The following is a 12966-nucleotide window of genomic DNA, read 5'->3' as shown; positions in this document are numbered from 1 at the left end:
TATTGCCCCTGTGTCTTTGTGACCTGATAGGCTGGACTGAACATTGGCTTCTGCCCCATGTTGTATTCTCTCTACTTAGGATTGTCCTGTGTTGTGAATGTAGCTCAGACAATCTAACTGGCTGGATTGCATAGTCTAGGGTAAGATAACCCCTAACTTGCAGGTCCACAGACATTTTGCTGAAGTCTGGAGCAATGCTGTTCCATAAGAATATTTCCCTCCAAAGGCTCCAATTTTGTCACTGGGCTGGGCCTTGGGTGAACCCCAGTGGGGTTGGAAGTGTGGAATTGTGATCCATGTTGAAGATTTTAAAGTTGTGGCTACAGTTTTAAGAGCTTACAGGCTTCCAAGATAGCCATTCACTGCAGAACAAAGTCTTTCCCATTCTTGCTGGTTTTTGGCAGGCTTCATAAAATGGCAGCGACACGCTTCGGAAAGAAGAATTTTCAACAATCATTGCGAGGGTGGCGGTCTGCCGACTCCATTTAATCAGCGATGTAGCTAGTAGCGAGACGTTTGAATGAACCGCAGGCTTGTTGTTTAAGGATTTGGACGGTCGTGAGGTTCCCGAGAGTTGAGTAAGTTAATTATTAATTTGTTGTTTTTTCCCTGGTCAACTCGGAGGCCACGGGTTGAGACTCAGAGCCAGAGAACCGGGATTGGCAAAGGATTTCATTCAAACGGCGCTTGTGACTGAATAAGTAAAAGTGGCTTCTCGGGACTAGCTGCAGCCTGGAAGTGAAAAGGATTTAGCTCAGCCTTGCAGGCTGAGCTCTGCGTCCTGAAGCTGGACTTTGTGTGTAGTTTTCTGATGCAGCAAAACTTCTGCCCATAACTTCCAGGATCATTTCTGCTGTTTTTTCTCTGCCTGTCCCTTCAGCTAGGAGCTTTCAGTTCAGAATTCATTGAAGATGTATTTTTTCTTAGCCTTTCAGCATTCCTGTGTGGAAGTGGGTTTTTGATCGGGGGCTGCCACCATGTTGGAATGGTGTTGTTTGCAAAACATATCTGTTAAAGAAGTCTCCGTAGTTTTCTGTATGTTAACAGCAAGTCTTTATTAACTACTCGTAGCTATATACAAACATGCAGTAAAGGGTACAGGCATGGAGTTATCCCCATTTGAGGTCTTAACACATCGCTGGCCAACACCACACTGACCCTAGGTCTAGGTCATGTTCCTTCTTACATCACTGTGTAGCTGGTACGGTACTCAGTCACACATTAACCCTGTATGTGCCAGACCCTTCTACTACAGCTATAAAGTAATGCCGCCAATACCTCTGATACCTATGGGAAAATGACAGGTCATGTGTCCCTGCATTTTCCAATGTTCATTCCCAGTGGACATGACTCCCTGTCAAAAGCATGAACACATTGCATTTCAGCCTCACACCCCACAGAGTTAACACCCCCTTTAAAGGCAGAATTTGCGATTTGAGGCATTACAGCCTGAGTCAGCTATTATTATAGATTTCCAGCATTTGTATTGGTTTCCTTTGTGTCTTAATACAAACCTTGCCCTGAATGCCTCTTGCAGGGATTTCCACCCATTTCTCACCCACCGCACCATCACCACACAACACTTCACAGGAAATGTTGCAAATTTCCTTGCCCGAATTGACATGTAAACCTCAGTTTACGAGATCACTAGATGTTTACCCAACCATAGGTTAACTGTCAGCCCACCTCCTGACTGCTTCTCATCATTGTGCCAGATCCCCCCAGCCTGAAACGCTCCTGTAAATCGGAGCTCAGGAGAGCCACACACTGACCTTCCTTTACACTCAGGTGAGGGTATGGTTGCAGTGGTGCGGTGCCATAAAAATATCAGACACATTTGCTGCTGAGGGGATGGAGGCGTTTGAAGTCCTCTGTGAAGGCTTGGACTTTGACGATTTAGCTGGGCATTGAATACCACTCCTGAAGGCTGGGTCCAAGCAGCAGAGGAATGCCTGAGCTCAGAGTCTACTACTTCTCGCCTATCATCTCCACTTGTTCTTCTTTGCTTCGGAGGGTGGTGTCGCCCTCATCAGATGGAAAGCTCCAAACTCCTTATGCTTGAGATTTTCCGAAAGCCGTAGGAGGCAATGTTTTCCGGTGTCCATATAGTGACACCGTACATGCCACTCTCTGGATGGCCCAGGATAAGTCAGGTTTACTTGGGCCAGTGCTGGCATTTGGAATCAAGGGAGTAACAGAAGAGAATGTTGGAGGAAGGCTGCTCAGCATTGAAGAGAGGAACCTGAGCAGTCCTTTTCTGTCAGGACAGCCCTGCAGCTCTGGGAGGATGTTGGTGAGGGAATTGGAGAGGCAGAATTGAGTTAGATGATCAATCAGGCCAGTCGTACTCTGCATACGAACATATGAATTAGGAGCAGGAGTAGGCCATTCAGACCCTTGAACCTGGTCCGCCATTTGATAAGATCATGGCTGCCCTAATTGTGGCCTCAACTCCACTTTCCTATCTACCCTCTATCTTTGACTCCCTTGTTGAACAAGAATCTATCTAACTCAGCCTTAAAAATATCCAATGACCCTGCTTCCATCGTGCTCTGGGAAAGAGAATTCCAGAGACTCACACCCTTCTGAGCCAAAAAAAATTCTCCTCATCTTCATCTTAAATGAGAGCCCCTCATTTTTAAACTTTGTCCCCTAGTTCTAGTCTCTCCCACAGGGGGAAACATCCTCTCAACATCCACCCTGTTAGGTCCCCTCAGGATCTTTAATGTTTCAATAAGATCATTTCTCATTCCTCTAACTCCAGTGGATGCAGGCCCAACCTGTCCAACCTTTCCTCATAAAATAACCCTCCCATCCCAGGAATCAGTCGTGTGAACCTTCTCTGAACTGCTATTAATGCTAGCTGACCTGCAAGCTACACTTGCAATGCTAACATATCCATTTCTTTTCCCGGATGTTGACAGCCCTTTGGTTTATTGGCAGCACTTTGCTGGTTTATTTACGTTGACCTGGAGTGCCTCCAACTCTCCTGTCCTTACCCAACCTCAAATCACTCACCAGCTTTGCCCACATCTCCACATGCCGCTTCCCCAACTCAATCCTTAACTAGCTGATCACCCCCCTTGAGACTCTGCGCCTCTTGCTGGGACCAAACATTGTTATTTTCAACTGTCCAGTACCACTGGGTTTGTTTCAACTGGTTTTTGTTTTCTTTCATGGGTTGTGGGTGTCGCTGGCTGAGCCAGCATTTATTGCCCATCCCTAATTGCCCTGGAGAAGGTGGTGGTGAGCTGCCTCCTTGAACTGCTGCAGTCCCTGTGGTGTAGGTACACCCACAGTGCTGTTAGGGAGGGAGTTCCAGGATTTTGACCCAGCGAGACTGAAGGAGTGATGATATATTTCCAAGTCAGGATGGTGTGTGGCTTGGAAGGGAGCTTGCAGGTCGTGGTGTTCCCATGTGCCTGTTGGCCTTGTCGCTCCAGGCTGTAGAGATCATGGGTTTTAAGGTGCTGTCTAAGGAGCCTAAGAGCTAATAGAATGTTATTGTTTATTGTGAGGGGAATTGAATACAAAAGTAGGGGGGTTATGCTTCAGTTATACAGGGCATTGGTGAGAGTATTCAATCATACTCCTGACTTGTGCCTTGTAGATGGTGGACAGGTTTTGGGGAGGCAGGAGGTGAGTTACCCGCTGCAGAATTCCCAGCCTCTGACCTGCTCTTGTAGCCACAGTATTTGTATGGCTAGTCCAGTTCAATTTCTGGTCGTGTTTCTCACGTGTCGGTGCAGACTCGATGGGCCGAAGGGCCTCTTCTGCACTGAGTGATTCTGTGATTCTGTGAATAGTAACCCACAGGATGTTGATAGTGGGGGATTCAGTGGTGGCAATGCCATTGAATGTCAAGGGGAGATGGTTGGATTCTCTCTTGCTGGAGATGGCCATTGCCTGGCACTTGTGTGGTGCGTACGTTACTGGCCACTTGTCAGCATAAGCCAGAATGTTGTCCAGGTCTTGCTGCATATGGGCACGCACTGGTTCAGTATCTCAGGAGTTTTGGGTGGTGTTGAACATTGTGCAATCATCAGCGAACATCCCCACTTCTGAACCTTTGATGGAGGGAAGGTCATTGATGAAGCAGCTGAAGATGGCTGGGCATCAGGCAGTACTCTGAGGAACTTCTGCAGTGATGTCCTGGGACTGAAATGATTCCAACAGCTGCAACCATCCTCCTTTGTGCTCGGTATGACTCCAACCAGCAGAGTGTTTTCCCCCTGATTCTCATTGACTCCAGTTTTGCTCGGGCTCCTTGGTGCCACACTCGGTTAAATGCAGCCTTGATGTCAAGGGCAGTCATTCATACTTCACCTCTTGCGTTCAGTTCTTTTATCCATGGTTGGACCCAGGTTGTATTGAGGTCAGGAGTTGAGTGGTCCTGGCAGTTTAACAAAAAGATGGTGCTACGGAGATCGAAGGAAAGATGCAATGACAGAAAGAGAATAAAAGGTTTGCATTTCTATATCACCTTTCATGATTTCAGGACATTCCAAAGCAGTTTACAGCCAATAGGAAGAATTATCCCCCTGTCGGGATGGAAGTGCAGGAGCGGGTGTGGGCGGCTGCGCCTCCGATTGGCCCCCTCGATTGGGGGTGTGCCGCCATTTTACGTGGGCGGGCCAATTAAGGCCCGCCCAGCGTGACATCCGCCAGGAAGCGCTATGCGCTCCCTGTGCGGGCAGGGTGGGGGGGGAGGGGTGATGATTCCCTCAGCCGGCAGTGCGCTCTTTCGCGCATGCGCGCAAAAGAGCGCACTGATCTCCCTGAGGTTAAGTGCTGCCTCAGGGAGGTCACATGAGTTGGGACATGTCCACCACTTAAACTCAAGCCTTTATTAAAACTTTAAAAACCCTCATGAAACCTCACCCCGCCCTTGAATGAGGTTTCTGAAGCCCGCCAGGGCTCCCGGCCTGCCCGCCAACCCTACGGTTGGACGGGCAGGTCCATTAATGAGGTTAATGACCTTTTAAATGGCCTCAATAGGCCGTTGACAAGTAGGCGGGCGCACAGCTGATTCGGCTGCGCCCCCGCTTACCTGAAAATGGAGATGATGCGTTGGGAGCTCCGCCCGACGTCATCCCGCGTCATTTTACATGTCGGTGAGCGGGCCCCGCCCCCTGCTCGCTGACCTAAAGATCCTGCCCAACGCAGTACACTTGAAAGGTAGCAGTCACTGTGTAATGTTGGAAACTTGGCAGCCAGTTGGTGCACAACCAGCAATGTGACGATGAACAATTTTTTTCCCCAGTGATGTTGCTTCAGGGATAACTATTGGGCCAGGACACAGGGGAGAATTCCCCGGCTCTTCTTTGTGATGGTGCCATGGAATCTTTCGCATTCACCTGAGAGGGCAGACAGAAGACAATGCCTAAGACACTGCAATCCTCCCTCAGAGCCGCTCTAGAGTGTCAGCCTGGATTATGTGTTCAAATCTCTGGAATAGGGTTTGAAACCAGGAACACAGAACTGAGAGTGCTGACCACAGAGCCAAGGCTGACAATATGAGCTCCGGGGCTGAGTTGTAATTAGTTAATTAAGTAAACCCTTGCAGCAATTATTTCTTGACCTCTGCGAAATTCAGGCAGCTGTTTACAGAGGTCTTGTTTGTACATTTTCCTCTGTGCCACTCTCCTGCCAACTTGACTCTTGTTAAACACTTGGGCATTTTGATCCACATGGGATGGCATCAGCCAACTTGGCACATGTTTCCAGCAGGCAAAATGACATATCTTCATATGTTTCCCAGCTGTTTTTCTCATCCATGGGAAAATCTTGATAGACACTGTTTGGCAAAGGAACTAAGGGTCAAATGTTTCGACCTCGCCCACTCAGGCCTTAATTTTTTTTTCCCTCAGGCAGAACTTTAAATAACTGCTTTATTTATTTGTCTTTTGTATGATTACATAATTTATTTCAGGTACTTGAGGCAGATCTGCCCCCACCCCCCAACTCCCCCTCATCCTTTAAACTTTAGATTGAAACAGGGAACATTCTCCAGTTCTGGTCACCACACTTTAGGAAGGATGTTAAAGTCTTGGAGATGGTGCAGATGAGATTTACAGAATTGGCACCCTTATGGATGAGGGACTTCAGTCATGTAGAGAGACTGGAGAAGCTGTGTTTGTTCTTTCTCCTTAGAGTTGAGAAGATTAAGGGACGTGGGCATCGCTGGCAAAGCCAGCATTTGTTGCCCATCCCTAATTGCCCTTGAACTGAGAGGTTTGCTTGGCCATTTCAGAGGGCTGTTATGTTATCATTTATCAACCACATTGCTGTGGGTCTGGTGTCACATGTAGGCCAGACCAGGTAAGGATGGCAGATTTCCTTCCGTGAAGGATACTAGGTTTTCACAACAATCAATGATAGTTTCATGGTCACCATTAACTGAGACTAGCTTTCAGTTCCAGACTTCTTAAAAAATTAATTATATTAAAATTCCACCAGGTGCCACAGGATTTTCCTGGGCATCTAGGTTACTAGCGTAGTGATAGTACCATTACATCAATATCTCCACATCCCTATTTAATTGGAAGCATTTGTAAAGGGGTTTTGATAGGATAAGTAAAGAGAAGGGAGTGTCAATGAGCAGAGGACACAGATTTAATGCAATTGGAAAAAGAGCCAAAGGGGGAGATGAGAAGAATATTGTTTAATATGGCGAGCGATAATGATCTAGAAAGTACTTCCTGAAAAGGTAATGGAATCAGATTCAACAGCAACCTTGAAAATGAAAAGGACAACATTTATATATGGCTATGGGGTAAGGAGTGCCATGAGGGATTAATTGGGTCACTCTTTCAAAGAGCTGGCACAGGTATGATGGGCTGAATGGCCTCCTATGTGGTTTGATTCTATAAGTAATGAAAAGGTGTGTTTACCTGCCTCTCTTTCCCTGTGTTGGGAACAATTACAATAGTGGCTTAGCTGCATGGAGGGAAGTAAACAAAGAGCCGGAGCTTCCTGGAGTGCACCAATAGATAGACCCTTTCCTGCACTCTACAACTGAAATATTTCTGTGGTGTAACTTGCTGGGAATGCAGCTGATAACAAGCTTGATGAGAGCAACAGATATCTGGTACCTTAATGTAAAAAACTGTAATAACAATTTACAGCATGCAGGAATGAGACTCCACAGTTCAGACTGTTCGATTGCAGAGAGGTTGATTGGCATTGTATTTCATCCACAACGGTCAAAGCTGGGACCACTGCTGTCCACAATTTATATGAACAATTTGGACTTTGGAACCAAAACCCAATTCCTAAATTTGTGCATGACACCAAATTGTGGAGGACAGTCAATACTGAGGTGGACTGCAACAAGCTACAGGAGGACATTAATAAACTTGCAGAATGGGTAATTGGCAAATGAAGTTCAACACAGATAGATGTGAGGTAGTACGTTTTGGTGGGGCGAATAGGGAGGTCACTTATTACTTGGAAGATGTGAGTCTAGGTAGAGTAGAGAATCAAAGGGATCTCAGAGTACAAATACGCCAATCACTAAACATTGTGCCACAGGCTAGCAAGGTCATAAATAAAAACAAACCAAGCACTCGGCTTTATTTCACGAGGGATAGAATTGTAAAATAAAAATGTTATGCTTGATTAGACCACACCAGGAGTACTGCATGCAGTCCTGGTTGTCATATTATAAGAAGAATTTAGGGACACTGGAGAGGATGCAGGGAAGATTTACAAGGGTGATGCCAGAAATGCATGGGCATAAATGTCAGGAAAGGATGAACAAGCTGAGTCTCTTTTCTCTTGAAAAGAAGAAGGCTGAGGGGCCGACATGATAAAGGTTTTAAAAATTACGAAAGGTTTAAATAGAGGAGAATTTTTTCCCTGTTGGGGCGGTTGTACGGGGGCGAGCAGGGGAAGGTGTGGACCCAATCAGGTCCGCGCCGCCATTTTACATGGGCGGGCCACTTAAGAGCTGCCCAGCGTGACGTACGCCCGGAAGCGCTGAGTAGGGGTGGTGGTTTCCCTGAGTCAGGGCCTGCGCTGTTTCGTGTATGCGCGCGAAAGAGTGCAGAAATCTCCCTGAGGCACAGATCTGCCTCGGGGAGATTAGTTTAAGTTCCCAAAATTTTATTGAAGAAGGGAAAAAATTTTAAGACATGTCCCCTCATGTGACAGTGTCACATGAGCTGGGACATTGTCAATGGATTTTTATAAAAATCTTTATTCAATTTATAAACACTTCATGAAAACCTCATCCCGCCCGTGGATGAGGTTCCATGAAAAACGCAAAGGCTGCCCGGGCTCTTTGCCTGCCCGCCGACCTTAAGGCTGGACGGGCAGCTCAGTTTATTAGTTTAATTGATATTTAAATGGCCTTAATAGGCCTTTGACACGGCTGCGCGCCCGCCAAACTGAAAGTCTAAATGACGTGCGGTGACATCGGGATGCATGCCCGACCTCACCACGTGCCATTTTATGCCTCGCGAGCGGGCCCCGCCCCCACTCGCCGAGCCGAAGATTCAGGCCATAGAGTGGACACAAAAAGAATGCCTCTTCTTGTGGAGAAGAACATAACTAGAGGCCATCAATATGAAATAATTACCAAGGAATCTAATGGGGAATTCAGAACAAGCTACTCTTCATTCAAAGAGTGAAAGGGAGTGGCTGAAGCAAATGTATAAATGCATTTAAGGTGAAGTTCAACAAGTATTTGAGGGAGAAGGGAAGAGATGGTTGAAATGATAAATTTATTTAGATGAGGAACAATGGGAGGAGGCTCGAGTGGAACACAAACATCAGCATGTACTGGTTGGGCCTAATGACCTGTTTGTGTGCCATATATCCTATTGTAAGCCAATGCATTAACAATGACCACATTGTTAAAAAAGGTACTTATGCTGCTAATTACCGGGCTTAACTCTCAACAGCAAGTTTCTTAATCTACAAATCCAGCAAGTTCATAAAATAATAGGGAGGCTTTGGGCCAGAGGCTGTTTTTTGGGACGCCAATGATGGAGTGGCATAATCAATCAGCGAGATTTGCAACTCGCCACATTTCTTGTAATCTCCTGGACCTGCTTGCTAATTTGCATGCCGATTATGGCATGTGTCATTAACACTGTCATTAAACTGTGGCCCTGTCTGCTCCCTCAGGTGAACGTTAAGGATTCCATGGCACTATTTGGAAGATGAGCTGGGGAGTTTATTTAGTACATTTCAAGTTCAACCTTAATCTCATGTGTATATTCCAATCATTTATTTCACCCTCTAAAATTGAATCAGTATATTTTACTTCCGGGTTTGCTGTCTGCGTGAATACTTCAATATGGTTTGCTGATTATCCTACTTCAGGCTTGTCCGACCTTTTCACATGTGGCGGGGGGCCACATTTCAATTTTTCTCACACTCGGGGAGGGGAATGGCGATGGGCAAATTTCAAAGAGTTGAGGTTTGGCACAACATTAAACATGGTTTTCAAAAAAAGAGCTGACATATGAAAAGAAACGACTTGCTGAGCAAAAGAAAATTATAACAATAAATTGGTTGTTTACTACTCTTTTTTTAAAAATTAAGATCATTCGAGTGTGAAAGGATGAGAGTGTGTGTGTCCAGCTCAATCCCAGTCTCAGGGTGCTCAATTACTCACCCTCACCCCCTGTGAGAATAGGTGAGAGTGCCTGTTGGTGTGTTGGTATGAGTGTGAATGAGAACCCTGAAACTGGGAGTGAGCCAGACACACTCTTCCCTCCCTTTTAAACCTCCCCCCTCTCTCTCTCTCACACACACACACACACACACACACACCCTCTCTCTCTCACACACACACACACACACACACTCTCACCCTCTCTCTCTCACACATACACACTCTCATCCTCTCTGTCACACACACTCCCACACATACACACACGCACTCACCCTCACACATACTCACCCTCTCTCACACACACACACAAACATACACACACACACACACACACACTCTCTCTCTGTCTCTTTCTTACTGGCTGACCCTCTCTCTCTCACACATACAGACACGCTCACCATTTCTCTCTCACTCTCTCTGACATAAACACACTCACCCTCTCTCACGTGGACACACACACTCACCCTCTCTCATACACACACACTCACCCTCCCTCTCATGCACATACACTCACCCTCTCTCTCTCACACGCACACATTCACCCTCTTTCTCTCACACACACACCCACCCTCTTTCACATGCACACACACTCACCCTCTCTTTCATGTACACACACACTCAACTTCTCTTTCTCACATACACACACACACACATTCACCCTCTCTCACATACATACTCACCCTCTGTCACTCACTCACACACACACACACTCACCCTCTCTCACATACATACTCACCCTCTGTCTCTCACTCACACACACACACACACACTCACCCTCTCTCATTCTCTCACATATAGAAATGTGGGAGAGAAACAAACTGTTATTGGAGGAGCAGTTCCCTGTGTAAATCTTCAAATTAACTGACCCGAGCTACTGGCATTTTCAACAAATGCTCTGGGGGCCACATGGAAGGGCTTCGTGGGATGCAGGCTGCGGTTTGGACAGGCCTGTCCTACTTGATGACATCACTATTGCAGAATGCCTGTGGAGCTCCTTTGCTTGGCACCAGATTCAAACTGACATTTGGGAAAGGGAAATCCATGCCATAAAGATTAATAGATTTTTGTAGGCAGCTTTCTTGGAGGTAAGCAGCGGATGCTTTCGCTTCATCGCTAATTCTGAAATCTGGGCCATTATCCCACTGCTGTTTGTGGGAGTTTGCTATTTGCAATTTGGCTGCTGTGTTTCCTACTTTACAACAAAGACTACATTTCAAAAGTACTTCACAGGGTGGAAAGCACTTTGGGATGTCCTGAGGCCTTGTTAAGAGAATGCTAGATACCAACTGGAAGAAAGCAGTTGTAATTGAATCACAAACTTCTGAATTTTTTGTTTATTTATCGTAACTACTCCACAGTACTACCGGCAGGGCATCAGCTGGAGAGGGCCAAAAATCCAAGCCTAAAGAGAGTTATAATAGGGTTCGAATGAGAGAAAGAAGTCTGAAGATGAACCAGAAGGTTAAGGTGAAATAATATCATCATAAGTGATTGAATTGGTCATCAGGAAGAGTTGTGAAAACATGTGGTCCTCGCACATATTTGTTCAAGATGTTTAGTAGTTGGGTTTGTACAAATTTAACATTTTTTACCTTAAGAGGTTCATGAAGAAGGAGGAAGTCAGGAAGAATCAAATGAGTCTGATGAATTGGTTAGTTGGGACATGAGTGGAGTACCAATGGTTACTCCAACACAAGCTCAGATCTGAGTCACAGTCAGACAGACATATCTGCTGAAGTGGAAATTTTAATTGAAGGTCAAGGGGAAGGATCAGTCCTTGTTGGAGAAAACTTCTCCTCAGACTCAGGTCCAGATGGGTCAAGGTCCTTCCCCAAGTTCTGAAAGCCTGGGTCAAGAAAGGAAGTATTCGCCTAAGAAAAGTTGAGTTGGAATGGTAAATAATTGAAAACAAGAAATGTATATGAGCTGCCTGGATTTTGAACATTGTTCAGGAGGGAGGATTGCAATAGCACCCTCTTGTGGCAATTCTTGTGTGTGTATATAGTCAAACCTGAATAAGCCAGTTTAGTTGGGTACTTGAGCTCCATGTGCAAGCATCAGGCTCTTTTGCAATGCAAAGATGCCATAAATACTGTGCACAGTTTTGGTCTCTATACCTAAGAAAGGAAGTTCTTTTCTTGGAGGTGGTACAATGATTAGTTCCTGGCATAAGAGAGTTGTCCTATGCTGAGTATATTGTCTGGGGTTTAGAAAAATGAGAGTTGATCTTATTGAAACATACACGATTTCATAGGTATTTGACAGGTACACTGCGTTGTTTCCCATGGCTGGGAATCTAGAACACAGGGGCACAGCCTCAGGGTAAAGGGTCAATCATTTAGGACTAAGATGAAGAGAACTTTCTGCATTCAAAGGGTTATGAATCTTTAGTATAGTTAAAGCTGAGATAGACAGATTTTTGTTCTCCCAGAAAATCAAGGGAAGTGGGGAGTGGGCGGAAAAATGGAATCGTAACCAAAGATCTGCCGTGATCATATTGAATGGCAGAACAGGCTCAAAGGGCCATTTGGTCTACTACTTATTCTTCTTATGTTCTTCAGTTATTATTACACGATAGACACTTAAGGCCCATGCTTGGAGACTTACCTAGGGTTGCATGGAGACATGTCCTCACACACATGGCCTGCCCTCCACCAAAAGCAGCAGGCCACCCACTGGTCATGAAGGATGATGACTCCAAATAACATGCAAATTTGTATGCAGAGCTTTTCTTGCCCTTTTGTCCTTCCTTCCCCCCCATCTCCCTTTTAATCCCAGGCCTAACTGATCCTTGAACTTTACTGCTCTGCAGGCTTATCTGATTCCCTGGCTCAGAAGGTGTGGGCTCCAGCCTGTTTCCAGCCAATGACTTTCCAAACACCAGACCCTCAACAAATAGCACCCCTTTCAACCGATAATGGCTGAGATGTTATCAGCCTGGAACACAAAGCCAATTTCCAGACACAGGATAAGCATCCCTTGTTAAAGACATGACCTAAGACTCTGCCTTCCTGGCCTTCAAGCCCAGTCTGCTGTTTTAATACCTGACTAGCAGGCCACACAGACGATGCTCTGGCCAGGTTAGACACCTGGCCCCCATCTACCCTGCCTCTGCTGAAAGTTCTGTACTATCGCCTACAAACTGATTCACCTCTGCGTGCCTATTTCATCTTGTGAAGTTACCACCACCTGAAAAGCGAACCTTACACCACCGGTTTTCAGCCCACCGACCCCCATGAAGGAATTCCTCATGGGACTTTGATTCTGGTCTCTGGACCTCACGTGAACCAATATCTATTTTCTCTGCATTCTCTGTACTGTAAAACCTCCTTTTCTCTGTC

Source organism: Cetorhinus maximus, chromosome 5 (genome assembly GCF_964194155.1).
Source record: "Cetorhinus maximus chromosome 5, sCetMax3.hap1.1, whole genome shotgun sequence".
NCBI lineage: Eukaryota > Metazoa > Chordata > Chondrichthyes > Lamniformes > Cetorhinidae > Cetorhinus > Cetorhinus maximus.
The sequence above is the reverse complement of the archived record's forward strand: the minus strand, read 5'-3'. Positions refer to the sequence as shown.